General features: G+C 38.7%; 1 protein-coding gene across 1 annotated transcript in view; it reads right to left on the bottom strand.

The window, feature by feature from the left end:
• LOC105436396 (beta-2-syntrophin-like) overlaps window positions 1–20,618 on the bottom strand; it is a gene marked incomplete at its 5' end in the record, with an annotated part of 36,204 nt that overhangs the window by 5,535 nt on the left and 10,051 nt on the right. The window lies entirely within an intron of this gene.

Genomic DNA, 20,618 nt, shown 5'->3' with positions numbered 1-20,618 from the left:
ACTTAATCTCTACATGGTCATCGTTCTCCTCACGCTTCGGTTTCGCGTATGTTGCACGCACATGAATGCTGCAGTCCAAAGTCGTATTATACCCAATTGGCCTCGAGTCAGGCCGAGAGAAAGACACAAATTCTCGTCAGGCTTCACTCCCAAAAAGTGGCCAATATATCTTGGGCTGGGGTCTACCCAAAATGCATGTATTTAAACCTCATTCAAAAGGTGAAAGTATAAAACAGTTGACTTAAACAATAGTCTGATTGCATATTTCAAGAGCAATAATGGGGAGGGGGAAACAAATTTGCTACCATCAATGACAGCACGTTATACTAGTCTCCATTGCCATTTCAAAGTGCATTTCAAGGATGAATAATTATTCCAAGAAAAATGGCTCTGGGCAGGCAATTCAATGTATTGTCAAGGGCAGAAAAGTGGACTCAACTACAAATGGACCTAAATATTAAAAATTAACTCTATATCATATTTTTGTGACATAAGCTTGTTCAGATAATAATGATAATCTGCCAGCTGTTGATGGGCAAAGGTTACTTTTTCATGATCAGATGAAATGGCACAAAATCAATCACAAGTGACTCAGGTAGAAATGGCAAATGGGGTGGCAACCATAATGAAATTGAAGATGATCATAGCAAGTTTCAGGATGCCAATTTCAGCTGCATTTGCCACATAAAAAAGACCTTTAAATTTGCATCTTTCACAATTCACACTAGACATTAATCACTCAATTTTCAGAATCAAGGTTTAGTAAGTGAAACTATACTCAACATTGATGTAACCATTCAATTTTTCTTATTTCACCAAGAAAAATAATTTAAGCTTTAAATACATAAAGCTGTCATGGACCACAGACCTTCTCCCAACAAAAATAACTTTGTAGTAGAAAATTCATGTGCCACATTAAAATGCTGTCAATCTACTACAGAATACCAAGAACATCAACAAATCGAGAAACCCTTCCTAGAATGTCAGAAGATGATGATCTTTACATGTGAGATAGTATCTGCCTCTCACAAGAAAGCACATCCTTCATACGTAAGATTGGGTGAACGAGATAGCAGATGTACGAGAATTGGATAACGAGTAAGGGCACAGCTAGGGGCGTAGCTACATGGAGATATGGGGGTGGGGGTGGGGGGGGGGGGGGGGTTAACACTTTCTCCATATCATATTGGGGGAGGGGGAATAGTGAATCCATGATTGTTTTTTGTAAGTTTGTACATTATTAACTTTTTTGTCATCACTTATGAATTTGAAGACCACTTTTTGATTTAAGGGACTTTTTTTCAGGAGCCCCCATCTGCAAACCCCCCCCCCTCGATAGGCATCAGTGTAAGATGCTGTAAGGATGATGGGGAGAGGAAGGTGAAGGTATGCATAGAGAAGAGGTGTGATGTTGTCTTTCATCTGAATGTACTCTCCGGAAGTGGTATGGATTTAGAGATGCAGTCAGAAGTCATTTCACACATCACTTCAATGAATGTTGGTTTGTCAACGCCTACACTACAGTGGAATAGGCAGTCACATGCGTGCCTCTTTTTATAATGCATGAGGGGGAGCTAAAACAGGGTAGAAAAAGGGAGAGAAGTAGGAAGATAGAGAGGCAATGATAGGGACATTTATCAAAGATGTGCATATGACATGAAAGAGGGATTGAAATAGAGAGAGCAAGAGAAAGCTGAATGAGAGAATAAGAGAATGAGAGAATAAGAGAATGAGAGAATAAGAAAATGAGAGGAGGGGGAGAGGGAGGGTAGAGAGAGAAAGCGAGAGAAAGAGAGAGGGGAGATGGGGAGAGAGGGGAGAGGGGGAGAGAGGGGAGAGGGGGTGAGAGGGAGAGAGGGGAGAGGGGGAGAGAGGGGAGAGGGGGAGAGAGGGTAGAGGGGGAGAGAGGGGAGAGGGAAAGAGGGGGGAGAAAGAGGGGAGAGAGAGAAAGAGAGAAAGAGAGAGAGAGAGAGAGAAAGAGGGGAGAGAGAGAAAGAGAGAAAGAGAGAGAGAAAGAGAAAAGAAGAAGAAGAAGAAGAAGAAGAAGAAGAAGAAGAAGAAGAAGAAGAAGAAGTAGAAGAAGAAGAAGAAGAAGAAGAAGAAGAAGAAGAAGAAGTAGAAGAAGAAGAAGAAGAAGAAGAAGAAGAAGAAGAAGAAGAAGAAGAAGTAGAAGAAGAAGAAGTAGAAGAAGAAGAAGAAGAAGAAGAAGAAGAAGAAGAAGAAGAAGAAGTAGAAGAAGAAGAAGAAGAAGAAGAAGAAGAAGTAGAAGAAGAAGTAGAAGAAGAAGTAGAAGAAGAAGTAGAAGAAGAAGAAGAAGAGGAAGAAGAAGAAGAAGAAGAAGAAGAGGAAGAAGATAAGAGCGACAGGAAACAGAAAGGGTCTTGAGACAGCTACAACAATTTTACAAAGAAATATGTAATACAAATGATTACATATTATTAAAGAGAACAAAAAAGAAGTCATTCAAAAGCTCCTGTATTGTGTATGTCAATGCTATATGAAGAAAAAAACAAAACACAAGAGCCTTGGATAGGTTAGAAGAATTCCAAAAACAGTCACTTATAGAAAAAACAATTGGATTCTTTCTACCAAGGCAAAATCATTTGGGAACACATCCATAACAAAGTCAAATGGTCTCAGTGGAAATGGAAATACACCCCACAAAACCATTTCCATTCCAATTGAATCTGTGATTATGCATGGCCACACCGCCCATCCATCAATGCATAAAACAAGTCCTTCCTCTCATAGTGCATGAGACCTTATAAAGATGCAGGGATAACACTAACAGAATACCATCTTCCCCACGTCTTGATCTCCGAACGAAAACACAGATGCCCCTCTGATGCAAATTTACAGTTGATGGCGTGTGGCATAAACATCAACAAGGTTGATTTTTCAAAGGAGATAGAAAAAGAAACGGGGCTGAAAAAGTGCGTGGAGTATTAGCGCCTGGATGGCCTACCGGAAGAGGAGTGAAAAACAGCCTCACTGTCCGTGATTAAGGAAGGTATCCCTGTCTGGCTCTCATGAAGTATGCATGACTGCCGAGTCGGGGAATGCCGTAAGCAAATTACATGAATTAAAGAGAGGGAGATAACATAGGCATTAGAGCAGAAGACAGATAACTTGTAGGCGAATAATAAACAGTGCTTACTTGTTTATCTTTGTAAAAAAAAAAAAAGAAGCTGAATATAGGTATAACATAAGTTATATAGGACAGTGACGATTGATTGCGGGGGTGAAACAATCAACTGCTGGAGTGGTTCATGAATTAATCCAATCATCTGGCCTCAGGTACACAACAAACAAATTGTGAAGTGTATCAGCGATGTTTATTCTAGTGTTGTTATGCTTATTCTTTCATGATAACTACCTACATCTAGGAGTAGGACAGCCACCTGAACAATATGAGGGTCTGGAGTCTGGACAATACAAATAAACCTCTGGAGATATGTGAATTAATTCAGCTTTAAACTAGATGGAATTCGACTGCGCGCAGTCGAAAATGATGCCTCCGTTATAGAGCAATTTTACAAACCAAAACAGAAAAAAAAAATTGAATTCAAGTCAATGGTAATCCATTGACAGGTTCTCAGAATATTGTGATTACAAGCAATTTCTCATATACATATATGACCCTTTGATCTTTGACCTCATGACCATAAAATCTACTCAGTTCATTGGCTCTGCAAGATGTTCTGAGTTGAATAGTAATCCATCTGTCAGTTCTAATGAGAATGCGTTCACAAGCTATTTTTACATACATAATGGGCCCATGACCTTTGACCTTTGACCTTATGAACCAAGAATCTACTCAGTTCATTGGCTCTGCAAGTAACAAACATGACCTAATTTTGGCATGAATCCATCAATCGGTTCTTGAGATAATGCGATCACAAGCTGTTTTTGCATTCATAATGTGCGCTGTGGCCTTTGACCTTTGACCTACGTGCTCCAAAATCTAATCAGATTGTCTTCCTATGGTGATACACACTATCATTAAGTTTGAAGTTTTTACATCTCCAGTGGTTCTTGAGATATCATGATAACAATCTCAATGTATGGAATTTCATAAGTTGACCTCTGTGACCCTTGACCTTTGACCTACGTGCTCCAAAATCTAATCAGATTGTTTTCCTATAGTGATACACACTATCACTAAGTTTGAAGTTTAAATCTCCAGTGGTTCTTGAGATATCATGATAACAATCTCAATGTATGGAATTTCATAAGTTGACCTCTGTGACCCTTGACCTTTGACATACGTGCTCCAAAATCTAATCAGATCGTCTTCCTATGGTGATACATACTATCCTTAAGTTTGAAGTTTAAATCTCAAATGGTTCTTGAGATATCGCGCTAACAAACTCAATACAAGGAATTTCATAAGTTGACCTCTGTGACCTGTGACCTTTGACCTACGTACTCCAAAATCTAATCAGATCGTCTTCCTATGGTGATAAATACTATTCCCGAGTCTTAAGTTTAAATCTTAAATGGTTCTTGAGATATTGTGATAACGGTCAAACGGGACGGACGTACGGACGGACGGACGGACGGACGGACGGACGGACGTACGGACGGACGGACGTACGGACGGACGGACGGACGTACGGACGGACAACCCGAAAACATGATGCCTCCGGCACCACCTTCGGTGGCGGAGGCATAAAAAAGCTATTTGGGAAATATCTTAGTAAGATAAGGAGATTATGGAGAAAATAGATACAGAATCTACAAATTTTCAAATGATTGAAACTGTTGTCATAGAAATAACGAACACAATTTTAAAACATTGTTGTCAATCAAATGAAAATATTTTAAATTGTGAGTTCTAGTGTACATTATACCTGAAAGTTATATTTTCCAAATAACATACTTCACGGAAATGTGAGCATCTTTCTCAGCTCATGATGACTGCAAATCAAAGATATTTCAGCTAAGTAGATAAAAGAAATTATTTTGACCACCGCATGTTGATATCTATCCAATTACTGGCCTTAAATGCAACTTGAATAGAGATATCATCTGTTGGAAGCCAGAAGCCTTCTAGCTTTGGACTGACAATATGTCATACTTTGACTAATTAAGCAAACTAAAATGCAAACACCCTCCCACTTTTTTTTCTAAAAAAGAAACGTTATTCCCATTTAAATTATTGCCTCACCTCACTGTTTTAAAATGTAAATAGTGATTGTTTCCTTATCACCCATTACCATTCATGACCTCATAGACAAATGGATGTCAGTTTGAGTTCGATGATACATGCCACAAACTGCTTACCGGTATTCTAGAAGTGCCAGCAAGCGGCATTGATCTCTTAGCTAGGTATGAACCTTTAACGAGGCACATTAAAAGCAATCTACGTGCCCCAATTGCTACCAATCCCCCGCTTTCTCAGCTGACACCTGGCTTATGAAGCCTCAAATCTCCTGATCCCATCGTCATTAATTTCTCCTATAATTCCATCTCCCGGGCTCAAGATTTCATGATGGCATCGTTTTTTTCTCATCAAAGACTTTGGATAAATCAATTGGGGTAATACTGGATTATTTGCTCATATTATTCATTCTCAGGGGCTGATGACTTAAAGATGGCATCCTTTTATTCTCATTTCACAATTTGGATTAATCTTTGGAATACAATACCATGAGCTCCCGTGATTCTTTCGAGACGCTGACGAGGAATAAAAATAGCTTTATTTTTCTCATCACAGTTTGGATAAATCATCAGATAATATCATTGCTCACTGATGTTTTCTCAGGGGTCTATGGCTTAAAGATGGGATTCATTGTTTCCTCGTCACAAAGAAGCTTAGCAACATCATGGTGTTAATATCTTTTAAGAGCAAGAAGGGCATTCACCCTCTTAAAAAATAAAGTTAATATCTTTCTAGCTGTAAAGAAGAGCGGTATAGTGCCTCATTTCCTCAGTATAGTTTGTTGTGCTCTGTTAAAGTACTCGTAAAGGTGATACCCCAATCATTAACATATGAGACATGGCCTACACAGTTTTGCACTTCAGTCAGTTTATGAAACCGATAACAATCATATCAATTTGAACTTAAAAGGGAATTATAGGCCCCAATCTCGCTGCAATAACATCATCAAATATATGATATCAGGATAAAAACAATAACAAGTCCACCTAAAAATAAAACAATTTGAGATGCCCGGAACAAACAGAATAGTATTATTATGTTTCATTTAACTCCATTCCTTCTAAATACATCCTGATTGGAATAATTGTTTCCTTTCATTTGAGACATAATAAACTCCTCCTGGAATCAATAAGGGATTGATCTACTCTAATACCATCAACTGCATGCAAGAAGGCTATAAGGGCTACGTATTGTCAATGGCAGCCGATAATATTCCCTATCTGTTTGTTGCTAGGCTCTTGCATCCTCTCCATCTTTGATTGCCAGATTTGGTCCTGGTTGTGATGAGGGATGATGAATTGAAGATGATGCCCCGGTAGCCCATTTGGAGGATGCAGTCATACTGAGGAGCACAGAATGTCGCGTTTCATTAGGACTTGATTGGGCATAGTCGCAGCGATAGAGTGCACATGGCAGATCGAGATGTACAGAGGAAAAGGTAGAGGAGAGAGGGATAGGCAAAGAAACAGAGGGAGAGAGAGGGGGTAGAGAGATGGAGAGAGACAGAGGGGGATGGAGAGAGGGGGATGGAGAGAGACAGAGAGAGAGAAAGAGAGAGAGAGAGAGAGAGAGAGAGACAGGGAAGAGACAGGCAGACAGAGGGAAACAAGACATACACAGAGACAGAAAGAAAGAGAGGGAAGGATAGGGATAAATTGGGCAGAGGGAGAAATTGCTGAAGAGAGAGAGAGAGAAAAAAAGAGGCGGAGACAGACGTAGGGGGATGGGGAGGGAAAGAGAGACAGAAGAGAGAGAGAGAGAGAGAGGGGGGGAGGGAGAGAGAGAGAGAGGGAGAGAGGGAGAGAGAGAAAGAGAGAGAGAGAGAGAGAGAGAGAGAGAGAGAGGGAGAGAGGCAGACACAGAGAGAGAAAGTAACCTCAAAAAGAGACATTACAAGAACAAATTCAAAAAAATTAGGGCACATTTCAGATTGGAATATGGAGTGGACAGAGCAGAGAACGAAGTGGCAGAAGTAAGAGAGGGAGAAAGAGAGAGAGAGAGATAGAGAGAGAGAGGGGGGGGGGGGGAGGGGAACATGAGAGGGAGAGATGACATGAAGGATTAGAAATACAGAGACAGACAGACAGGGAGATGGAGATAATGAAAGAGAAAGAGGAAAGAGAGTTTAAGAGGTAAGGCAGCAAGGAAAAAGCGTTCCTCCATGGTATCAAATTCTAGAAACCTGCATGAATGCCCCACAGAAATGATGCAGCATCCATCGTATACAGACATTTTGAAGCGCATGCATTCATCATACTCAAATGCTAGACGTCAATATGCATTCACCCAAAGGTTGTCACAAATCAATATACATTCCTGTCAATAGCTACTTGAACAGCAAAACAAACATTTCAAGAAAATAATTGACAATAAATTACACAAAATTGGTGCTGATACATGAATTGTCTGATTAACTCTCTATCAAGAATTCCCAGATAATTATATTTAAAGTGATGATTACAATGAAAATAATCTTATACTAATACATTTGGAGCCAGAAGGGCAATATAACGCTCATACTTTAACACAGTTACTACCTTTTTGGCTCCAACCAGGCGATTCTGATTCTGATTCCAATTCAAATGGATTACACTCAACAACAAAAATTGTTTAATTTATGCACAAATGCACAGTAAAATGACAAAAATTTCACTCAAGTTTAAGTTTCTGTACTTGACATAGTTCCCAGATATTATCATTGACACCGAAATTAAACTATGAGTTTACCCGGGGAGTCAACAACCCTGATAATATGTGTGAGAAAAATAATACATTATTCAAGAAATACTAATAATGATCATGCTATATCACTCTTCACCACCGTGGCCTGCAATACATTTTCCTAAACAATATTGTAGCTTTCACACATAGCATTATTCCTTAATGAATTTGCCTGCAAGCATTCAACATCACAAATATTAATTTTTGTGCGGGGATGTTTTAATCAAAATTGGAAATTAAGCCTGAGCGCCTCCGAGGATATCAGCCAGATCCAACTCTAGTAGTCTACATTAAGCAGACTGACTTGGTTTGATAGTTCACATAGCATAACTTGTATCAAGGAAGAGAGTGAGAATGAGACTATCATGAAAACAAAATGGCTGAATACTAGGTTAAATCGACAAATTATTGTATGCCGGTAGTAGGGTGATAGCAGGGGCATTCCTAGCAGGAATTTTCGTAGAAGGATCTACTTGCTTCCTACAGACATAATCAAAAGATGAAATTACATCCAAGACCCATGTATAATTCAAGAAAACTGGTAATTAAAGGTAAAGACCAGTTATGGTCATTCGATTGCATTGTGAAAGAAACGTTGTGGAATCAATCAGAAAAGGTTGATCATCTAGCATCTAGCATCTGCAAGGTTCTGGAATCATCAAAATGATAAGAAATTTTGCCCATTCTTCGTAAAGTTACAAGCACTATACACAGAAAGATGTATATGGGACTACCCTATATCTCTCACAGACCATGAGAGAAACAAATTTACCAAATATATGAATTAGTAGGCAAATTTTTATCATCATGTATTAGTCAAAACATATTCTTTCACATGATTGGTAATGAGAGCTTCCATTTCATTTTTTGAAATTGGGGCGTTTCCAATACTGGTCTTTACCTTTAACCCATTTACTCAAATTCAAGACTGCACAGCCTTCTGTTTATTCACAAGGTATTTCTCAACTTTTACCAATTTGTCCTATTTTTCGAAAGAAGTTAGTTATATCAATAATTTCATGTCAGAGTAGATGTACCTGTTTTCATGGAAGCAAATGAAAATAGTTGTTCCATTGAAGAATAAAAAAATATTAATCATAGCCATTTGCATAAATGATTAGCTGATATACAATAATCTAAATGAAATATGGATGTGGAGTTTACAAGCATTGTCAACACCAATAAGCAATTAGCTATATAATACCTTAACCATAATTATCTAATATTAAAAGCTGTCTGTATTTTAAGTCTACCTAATTTTATTGAACAAACAAAGCTTACTATTAATGGATAGGTTATCTAGAGATATTATACACAGAGAATGTGTGTAAGGAAAAACTTAATTAGAAATGGGATACGAGAGAAAAGCTAAAGGGAGAGTTTAAGTTCTATGGTCGGTTTGTCGGTCGTTCCATAGCTTTAGGTAGCAGACAGTCAAAAGGTATTTATTACCTCTGAACAGCTTCAACACTTCATAGCCTACATTTAATGCGAGGTTAAATTTCCAGCTTCAAGAAAATGCACAGATCAAGTGTTTGAATTACTTTTGGATGTGATACGCTTGCACCAATTTTGAGAATGGTCCAGATTTGGTTGATGCTGCAAAAAGTTGTAGCACAACGATACATTTGTAGACTTAATAAAATTCTTTTGCTGTGAAAATATGTGATTTCTTATTAACAATTTTGAATTTGTATGAGCTTACACCCTTCAAGCTTTCACAACTGAGATGATATATAGATTTATAAAATAATACTAATTAACAACAAAATACTAATGTCAGGAGTAGATTGAGAATCACAGCATGGTCTGTTTAGAGTCATAAGGGTGTTAACACTCTTAAAATGATATGATTGTGAGTTAATGCCATTCTGGCTCCAAACACACAATAGCTGTATTCACACTGCAGCAAAAATCATACATTTTCCTCACTTTCTGGTGTCTCGTCTGTAGTTGCTACCGGAACACAACGTGACAAAACCGAAATCAGAAAATCTACCTCTGGAGTTAGGTTTTTGAAACTCATGCAGAAATTTCATAATTTTGTTCAGTGTAAATTACTGCTCTCGAATCATCGGTGAATGATTCCGGTTTTTCTTCTCACGTGACTCTCCTTGCTTCCATGCGATTGCATGCAGAGCAGTGACAAGTTGCGCATGCGCACTACTTGCCACCAAAAAATTGAAATGAGCAAACTTTATGAGTTTTTGCAGTAGTGTAAATTGCACTACCAAAAATCGATGATTTTTTTCAAAATGGTGTTTGGGGCTGTCTAAATGGGCTTATTGTCTGAATCCTCCTAATATTGAGTTTGAAGTGAGCTGGAACAGTTTATATTTTGATAGCAAACATATCACTAGCACCACCTGTCACCATTTATTGATTCTAGTGTAAGCATGTGATAAACATGCATATTAGAAAGTGAAGGGAGGATATGGACACTGTTTCAAAAAGAGTTCACAGAATAAACTTGTGATTTTTAAACAAAAGAAATCAATCAGCTACCTCTATAATATTTTGAAATACTAGCATGTTATAAACCTCCAGAAGAGCTACATGTATGAAATCAATAGATATCCAACTTATATGAGAATTCAATTTGACTCATCTATTCTGTACTGAATGATATGGCAAATCCGATGACTGGGGTAATAATATATCTGTAAAGCGCTTAGGCACATCGTTGGATCGATGTATTGGGCGCTATATAAAAGCTGAATATTATTATTATTATTATTAAAGAAAGTAAAGTACTTGACGGTGGCAAGTTCTGTATTCAACAAAGAAAATGTATATTCTACCACTCTTTGTTTGCAGACTCATAGTTGTTAAAAAGTCTTTTGAATAAAAATTAATGAACGGAAAATAAGATTTTTTAAGTAGTATTGAACCTCCTGCACAAACTCATATTGGTGGAATAGTTTCAATTTTTCAAAATTGTCTGTGAGAGCATTCCCCCTACCAAGAATCCTTTAGTACTAATGTACCTTCTCCTCAGCAAGATTGAATTTGGCAGCCATGAAAAACTAGCCTTTTCTCCTGATAATCATTTCCTGAATATGCCATTAATAGCAAATCTTGATATATGGAAAATATATGAAGACCCTTGCACCTACACTTTAAAAATTAAGAAACGAAATGGAATGGATGGGATATGCTTGTTACAGTATGATATCACCATCATGGAAACATTTTTATCTGTTTTTAGAACGAGGGACATCTTCCGAGACATGTTTTGTAAGAAAACAATATTACTTTCTGAGAGTCACTTGTATATCATCAGGTCGTCCTCTGGATATATATCGACTGCTAAGCCCCAGACAGGTGTGAAGTCACATGGGAAGAATACATAAAAACATAATAGAATGAGATGAATACAATGGAATTGAGAAAAGAATGTCTTATGCTTCATACTGTGAGAGAGAGATAGAGAGAGAGAGAGAGAGAGAGAGAGAGAGAGAGAGAGAGAGGAGGGGGAGGGAGGGAGGGAGAGAGAGAGAGAGAGAGGGGGGGGGGGGGGGGGGAGAGTGAGAGAAAGAGACCACACTGGGCGTTCCCTTTTGATATCAGAATAGATTAGAAAGTCATAGCACTATGAGCAACTAATTTGACAATATACCTTCTATAAATACACAATGCTTGTATGTATCTTTTAATCATGCAAGGCAATTATCACAAAACCCTGAATATGGAACCATTCTTTCATAGGGTCTGTACTGAATGAATGAATGAATTAGGAGCCAGAAAGGCGTCAACACGTGCACTATAGCGGCCAGAGTTAACACCCTTCTGGCTCTCAGCATACTTTATGGTTTGTTGTTGTGCAGAAGGGCATTAAACAAAGTAACTTTATATGTAATTGATAAGAATTGTAAACAATATCTCATAGAAAATGTACATAATATTATTATATTATCATAAGAATAGCATATCAGCATAAGATGTGAACTTACTCCGATGTCGCTGTCTCCATAACCCTACCCTCATATTCAAATTAGGTTAGGTTTTAACGGCCCAATAGAGTAAATGGGAAATAAGACAGTCCTTTATCACATTGTGGTTGGGAATTGGGATTAGGATAAGGATAAGGTGTAGGGTCTAAATGTATGGTAGTACAATCTCAGGATAAGTACATCCTTGAAAACAATGCTTTTGATTTCCAACATACAATTCCAGCTTTGTGGTGAATCGGCTTATTTTAAAAAAACATTCAGAGTCTAGCTGTAGACATGAAGTAATTGACTTCCTTCAAGAAGGCTGTTACTACCATTGACAATACATAACTCTAAGGGCCTTCTTGCTGACAGTTGACAACATTCTCCTTTAGTCAAAATGTGTCAATACAGCGACAGTTGGCCAAGGAATTAGCAATGAATAAAAGAGCCTTCAACTTCATGTATATCATTAATGTTGAAACAAATGGCACTTCATGCCTTTTACATTGAGTTGTTTGATTGTTCTGTGCCCTTTTGAAATATGCCTTCATTGGCAGCACATTAATTTAGCTCCTTTTTGACGAGCAAATTAACATAGAAATTGAATTCACACATTAAATGTGAAAATGAATTCCATGCTAGCCATAGTCATAAATAAATAATTTTCACTGCCACAAAGTATAATACACTTCATAGACAGAGCGTCCATGCCGCCCATACAGTTTGTACTGTACAACCGAAATTTAATATAATGGTCTAGTTCCCCGACTCCAGCCCCCGCATTACAATCGGCTAAAACAGATTAATGTATATTTATAGACTTGGCAATTGCATTTACACCATTACCGTGAACATGAAATTCCATCCCACCCAACATACTTTGCACAGACAATTTACCTCAGAATGAGCCATGAATAAATCATCTTTACCCAGTCATTAAAAAAATACCAACATGGCGGGTAGGATGTGGGAGGCGGGCAGGCATGTATCCATGTCTCGCGTGAGCGCCCATCGATTTTCTTTGGATTGTTACACGGCGGTATGCTTGGCTTGTGAGAGTAATACTAAATAGATATGAGAAGCCTCTTATCACACCCCAGGGTATTGTAAATTAGCTTGGTGAGATGATGACGGGCTAAACGAGGCTCCTCCGAAAAGGGTGGGCATCGGGGTGTAGATTGAGATGCGCTGGTAGGATAGACACCAAGGGGGCAAGGGAAGGGGGGATATAGTCACTATTTGCGTCTCTTGTGGAAAGGTATACTAGGTGAAGATTGATATGCGCTGGTAGGATAGACACCAAAGGGACAAGAGAAGGGAAGGGTATAAATGTAGTCAATAAACAAGGCTCTTCAGGTGGGGTAAGCACTAGAAGTAGATTGAGATGCACCCAAAGGATAGCCACGAAAGGAATAAGAGAAGGGAGAGATGTAGTCACTATTTGCGGCTCTGGTGGAGAGGTATATTAGGTGTAGATTGAGATGCGCTGGTGGGATAGACACCAAAGAGGCAAGGGAAGGGAGGGATGCAGTTACTAAACGAGGCTCCTCTTGAGGAGTAAGCACTAGAAGTAGATTGAGATGCACCCAAAGGATAGTCACCAAAGAAGTTAGAGAAGGGTTGGATGCAGTCGCTATTCGTGTCTCCTGCATAGAGGTATACTAGGTGTAGATTGAGATATGCTGGTAGGATAGACACCAAGGGAGCAGAGGGATATAAATTTAGTCACTAAATGAGGCTCCTCTGGAAGGGGTAAGCGCTTGGAGGATATTAAAATGTGCTCTGAAGATAGACACCAAGGGGTGCACTAGGAGAAATTAGAGAAGGGAGGGATATAGTCGCTATTTGCGGCTCTTGTGGAGAGGTATACTAGGTGTAGATTGATATGCGCTGGTAGGATAGACACCAAAGGGGCAAGAGAAGGAAGGAATATAAATGTAGTCACTAAACGAGGCTCCTCAGGAGGGGTAAGCACTAGAAGTAGATTGAGATGCAATTGATAGATAGTCACCAAACGGTCAGAGAAATAAGGCCTGTACCGGTAGTCACTATTCGCGGCTCCTACGGAGAAGTATACTAGTTGTGGATTGAGACGCACTGCGCGGTAGGATAGACACCAAAGGAGTTGGAAAAGGGAGGGATATAGGCACTAAACAAGGCTCCTGCATAGCATACCTGCCAACCTGAGACAAGAGAAATTAGGAGTAAATTTTTCTGGATGGACTACGAGGTCGCGAACCACCGAAGGATTGGGGTAGTAGCCCGTAGATTGGGGGGGGGGGCAGAGATGCCAACCCTATAGGATGGCTGTCAGTAACATTTACCATATTTGTCCGTAACAAATGGGGGTCTTTCCGTAACGCAAGACACCGCAGCATAATTTCGCGCAAAACGTACACAAACACCCAATCACTCTTACTGCATTTCGAACCTACCATATTAAGTCCAAAATAAAGATGTGCATAAAAACGTTTTTAAAAATCTGTTTCCAGTCAAAGGATCTCCTTCTCGGGTACTCGCTCTTTTGAGTGAATCCATGATAATATTCAGGAAGAAAACACCTTGTTCAAGCGTCCAATGGCAAATTCGAATCCACAGTCAAATGGCAGAACTCGTATTCTACACACGCACACGTACACTCACCAGTCCCACAGACACACCAGCCCAGGCCGCTAGGCCCGGCGTTCATGAACAACAACACACCGTATACCGCACTGCACTTGCAATGCGCCCGCTGAATCACCGAAGTCTTCGCTACTATATTGCGGGCGCCATGCACACGATCATCTACCCCCATGCTCCCCTCAAAAGGCACGAACGCACGTAGCATACGTAGCTGCCGTGTTGTTTTGGAATTAAACAAGATGGCGGCGGACGGACCATGTGCGCGAAAGTGCCTATCCAGTGTAGTCAAATTCAGTGAAGCTATGAGTGAATGCGTGCGACATGCAGCGCTGTGTGCGGAGGCTATGTGATAAGGCGGCATTCGCTAGTGTTATGCTTAAGTCTTATGCAACAGTCGTTTGTTTTAAAAATATTTTAAAATTAAAAAAAATCAGAGTTTTGAGGCATGCAATCGGAATTCGGAGTGGGTATGAAAAAAGCGGAGTAACTCCGCCTAAATCGGAGTGGTTGGCAGGTATGGCATAGAGGTATACTAGGTGTAGATTCAGGTGGACTGGTAGGATAGAAACAAACAATGTTGAGAGAAAGGAGGGATGTAGTCACTAAATGAGTCTCTGTCGGGAGTGGTAAGCACTAGAGAAATAGATTGAGATGCATCCGAAAGATAGTCACGAAAGGGAAGGATGTAGTCACTAATCACCAATTCTGTGGAGGGTACTCTAGGTGTAGATTGAGATTGCACTGGTAGGATAGACACCAATGGAGCAAGGAAAGGGAATGATATAAATGTAGTCAATAAACAAGGCTCCTCTGCAGAGGCTAGTATTGGTAGTAAATTGAGATGCACTGGTAGGATACTCAGAGAAGATGATGCGTAGGAAAGGACCTAGTCACTGAGTATCAGTTTAAATACCAATGAGATATCATAGAAGTCTGATGACACGCTATGGTAGACACAATAAGCTAGGAGTGCTGATTGAGATTCAGACCAACTGCACATGGAAAAGGGGGTCTACGAGGGCTACCACAACATGAGATGGACTCTCATTTCGTCCGGTAGAATTTTTCTTCACATTCCAATTTTTCTTTCACTGACTTTTCATACCGTTTGCATAGCAAATGTCTACCACATACGTGGTGAACTAATAGCATGTCTTATGGAATTGCTTATAGGGTCCAATGGTGTATCCAAAATCCATTAACAAGAGGGAGGGGGATCTCTCAGCAGCCCCACTTGCCGTAGACCTATACTGCGTTATAATATTGATTTTCCTGGGCTTTCTAAATGTAGGGGAAGGTACATGCTGCCTCGAGCCTGTGGTGTATACGCAAGTAGGGTAAAAGCATGAGGCTTCATTACAGTAAAGAGAAATCAAACTTCTTGTCACTTTATTATATTGTCCAATAGCCATTTACGAGTCTTTGAATACCAGAGAGATATGGATTTGAATCACTATTCTACAAATTATAAAATGTTCATGAAAAATAGCTAATAATCTAAAGTGAAGGAACATATCTACAGTTGAAAATATACATATGTAGAAAAACACACACAAATCATAAAATGGACTTAATTCAAGTCACCTCTTTAACTCCCTAGGGAGGGAAGACACTTAATTTGTTCAACATTTGAACTGGATACAATAAAAACAAAAAATTTACAATGGTTACAAGAAAACCTGTATCGATATTGCAAAGAAAAAAATAACTCCTGGACATTCACGTTACAATTCCTGACAATCTAGAGAGAAAAAAGAAATCAATTTGGGGCATCTCTCGAACAATTTCCGCATAGAGTAAACATGGTCCAGATCACTCACAGTGCTAGCCCCAGGGAAAGAATGAATGTTATGGAGAAGGGAGAAAAACAGCTCCGTTATTAAATTCTGGTACGCACACATGGCAACTTTTCTTTTTGTCCCGCGGAAATGTATCGGTGAGATGTTTAGTGAGATGTTGTTCATGAGATATCTTTGTGTTCAGTTTAAATTTGCTGTAGTAATGATTTCAACAAAGCAGCTAATTCATTTATCCATTACCTTAATCAGAATATGAAATTATAACGATTGATCTTTTATTAAGTTTATTAATCAATTAACAATCAGTCAGTCAGCTTACCTATCAATGCATACAGAGTATCTTTTTGTCTAAAATTAAATGTTATCTCAGATCAAAGATGGATCTTCTACCAATGCCGTTCTACAAGAAACTTCAAATACTGGTACGTCATCTGTTTGGAGCCAGAAGGGCATTAATTCACAAATATAAATATTTTACCAGAGTTAATGCCCTTTTGGCTTTGATTGAGCAGACAATACAAGCTTCAAATGTTACTTCATCCTCACAGCATCCTTGCATGGAATCTTGAAAAGGAACCATGTTTCGTATCGTATGCTTAAGAGCTAGAAGGGCATAAACTGAAATATTGCTTGGCAATGTCATGTGATCAACACACTCCAGAGCTCTCACTAAAAAATAAAATTCAAATCTGAAAGGAATAGAAGACTGACACACGACCTCTCGATTCTCTCCCATCATGCCACAAAATAGAAAGACAAAGAATCTTAACCAAAAACTTTGAATGGAATCATGTTTCGTATCATATGCTTTAGCCTTGAAAGCCAGAAGGGTGTATTAACTTATTTTACTTGACAATGATTGACAAACTCCAGACTCTCAACAAATGATATAAAGCTATCAAATTAAAACCTGAAAGGAATTGAAGACTTACACATGACCTCCCCCCCCCCCCCCCATCATGTCACAAAATAGGAAGACAAAGAGATCATCTAGGCCCAATTTCACAAAAATTGTCATTGGTGACAAAATGACAGTTGTATTATAAGCTAGTGAAATCCTTGCTTCTGATTGGTTATCAGCAGATTTGTCACTGATTTTTTTTTAGGTCATTTGTCATTGAGAAAAGGATTTGTGAAACGGGTCCCTGATGTGTTACTTCATCCTTAATTGAAAACTTTAAATGGAATCATGTTTCGTATCATATGCTCGAGAATAAGAAGGGTGTCAACTTATGTAACTTGACAACAATCAGCACACTCTGATCTCTCACCATATGATATGAAAGCTATCAAGAAGAAAATTAAACCTTTCAGAAAACTTAAACCTGAAACATGAACCCTCAATACTCCCCCATCATATTATGTCACAAAAGAGGAAGACAAGAAGGTCATCTGAAATGCTACTTCATCCTTGACTGAAGCCTTGTAAAGGAATCATGTTTCGTATCACATGCTTGAGAGCAGAAAGGGTGTTAACTTGCCATACAATTCGACACCTAGCTCTCACCAAACAATATGAAGCTATCAAAGAACAAAAATCAAACCTTCTAGAAAATCAAAGCCTTGAAAATGACCTTTCAATAAATCAATTTAAATGTTCTTTCCATCCTAACAGCACCAAGGCATAAATCCTTGGACACGAAGGAAGTTTTCTATCAACTGTTGAGAGCTAACAGGGCATAAAATATGTGAGATATCACCCTTCATGACCTTGGAAAAAGTGAAGCTTTTGAGATGAAAGTTAAACCTTAGAGAAAACTAAACCCTTGAACATGATGCCTCAATACTCTCGCAAGATCCTTAAAGTAAGGAGCAAGGAGATCGTTACACAGGTTACTTTCACCCTCACTGCATCCTAACTCAAAGCCTTCAAAAAGGAATCATGTTTCATACGAGGCTATCAAGAAGAAGATTTTAATCATGAGCATCTTTTGAAGATGATCCCGATAGACTACCTCTACTCAACTGAGAGAATGGTGCGTGTTCCTAGATACTGGTGACATTCACATCATATCTTATCATATCATGTTGCATGCCTGTCGAGGGATACCAGTCTCTCAGTCTCGGCTATCATGGAGACGAGTAGATCATCATCATGCTTGGAATTGATACATTCAATGATCCTTGTACTTTCATTAACTCATACTAAGTAGATCAATGTACATAATCTACATATTCTCTGGAGGAAAAGTTGTTACTGAAGAAAACCTTAGAAAAACACAAGCAAAGAACTGATCATGGTTATCATTATCAGATATCGTTGCTTTTATTGATAAAATTTTACACCCAATACTTCTGGGAATATGCATTTCACCATTTTACAGCAGTAAGAAATGACGAAAACTCACGAAAGTAAAATTGATTGTAAGACTTTCATTTCCAATTCACTAAAATAAAACAATGCCGGAGGATTGGGTACGACATCAATCTCTCTACATTGAGCTAAAATTGAAGAGCTTAATTCCAAAAGGAGCTAAATCCACTTTTGATGAAAATTGAGTTATTGTTATAAATCAGAACATTGTTCACTAAGTACACGACTTTCAACAAAATTATGTACCTAAATTTTGGGAGCAATTGTGAAAAAATGCACCTTCTAATATCACTTTTCCATAAAGGCCTATACAAAATATGGTCAACAATTTCTTTTTTCTCTGAAGTTACAAAAATTGATTTAGCTCCTTTTGGAATTTAACTCTTCAATTATAAGCCAAACATTACATGGTACAAAACTTACCTGCTGAAGGACAATTTCATGTTCTTGCTGTGTTTTTGTTACTGTAAAAGTGGTTCAATCTATCTGAACACTGCTCATAGAACTAGGCTAAACGATGAAGCTGACAATAATGATTAATAGAAGAGCCAATTATAAGCCACTTAATGGTAAAGTGTTCTTGAATGCAATCACAGCTACCATCTAATGCTTCCTGCAATTACTATATAACCTTCTCAAGGATGCACTTTTAAAGATACTCTCATTACCCTCCTACCAACGTGAGCTCAGAAGGTCATCCCTACAAACATGCAATGGATCGCAGATGCATGTTCACACTGGCAAGGTTAGATGTTTTCACACATGATCGTGAAGCATACTGATACTTTGTACATTCACACAATCTTATATACTAAAGATACTATCATTACTCTTCTACCAGCGTGAGCTATTATAAGGTCATCCCTACATTCAATGGATTGCAGAGGCATATCCATACTGACACTTTGTACATTCAAACATCTGACCATACAGAAATCTATGATTATGAAAGAGTTTTTATCAGGATGGTTGTTATTGATTTCAAAGTTCTTGTATCACATCCAAAAGGAAAATTGACCTGTACCAGGTTTGACATCTAAAATCGGCAGACTGAAGTAAGCCGCTAATTTAATGATCGCCAGTGATTGTCGTTTTGGCGATTATATGTAAGACAGCTGATATGCAGCTTAGTTCAGTCTGCCAAAGCCAATCTGCGTCTGTGGAAGATGTCTGAACTCTAGACATCATAACTGTTACAGGTAAATTTTCCCTTTGGATGTGAATCATGTGATACAAGAACTTTCAAATCAGAAATCTGTGACATCTCCCATAATACTGCTACAGAAAATCAAAATATTGAACACAATCCCCTAGTTTGGATATGATTTGTTGGTGTCATCATGCATTTAGCATTAAAAAAATAATTATACAAATACCTTTTATTTGTTTGCCAGGGTATATCCTGAGACCACGAAATACTCAAACAGCATATTTCAGCATTACAAAGGTGAAATGGATGCCATTAACTCGCCCAACAATCACACATGTTTGGCATTCGTGTTTGAAATATGGCCACAAGGAATGATGCATATGCCTGGTACAATCTTAACGGTATCTTAATGGGACAGTAGTCATGGGGATGCATTCCCATTTATTATCCATGCCATCTTGGTCTAAACCTCAGACATCGTAACTCTTTGCCGGACATGCTGGATACGGGGTAAGATACAGGTTTTTGTAAAAGAAGGGGAGAAAACAATTCCAAAAGAATCTTAACAAGCATATTATTCAGGAGCGTTTTGGAGATTAAACATTTGAAAGGGAGGGAGGAAGGGAAGGGGGAGGGAGGGAGGTGGGGGCGGAGGCAATTGTTTTTTCATGTACATAAGGTAATAATAATAATGTCAACTTATAAAGCGCACATATCCACGCTAAAAGACTGCTCAAGGCGCGCTGTACAGTACCAAAATAATTATACTGCATTGGTTTAAAAAACAAGGGGGTCCTAGATCGGTTGTACTCCACTAAATCTACCAGTGTGTGGATGATCATGGAGATAACCTTCACCGATTGTTATCATCAGTGAGTTGTGAATAAGAAGTCATTGATGACAAATTATA

This window comes from Strongylocentrotus purpuratus, unplaced genomic scaffold, assembly GCF_000002235.5.
Source record: "Strongylocentrotus purpuratus isolate Spur 01 unplaced genomic scaffold, Spur_5.0 spur5_scaffold_8, whole genome shotgun sequence".
Classification (NCBI taxonomy): Eukaryota; Metazoa; Echinodermata; class Echinoidea; order Camarodonta; family Strongylocentrotidae; genus Strongylocentrotus; species Strongylocentrotus purpuratus.
The sequence above is the reverse complement of the archived record's forward strand: the minus strand, read 5'-3'. Positions and strand labels throughout refer to the sequence as shown.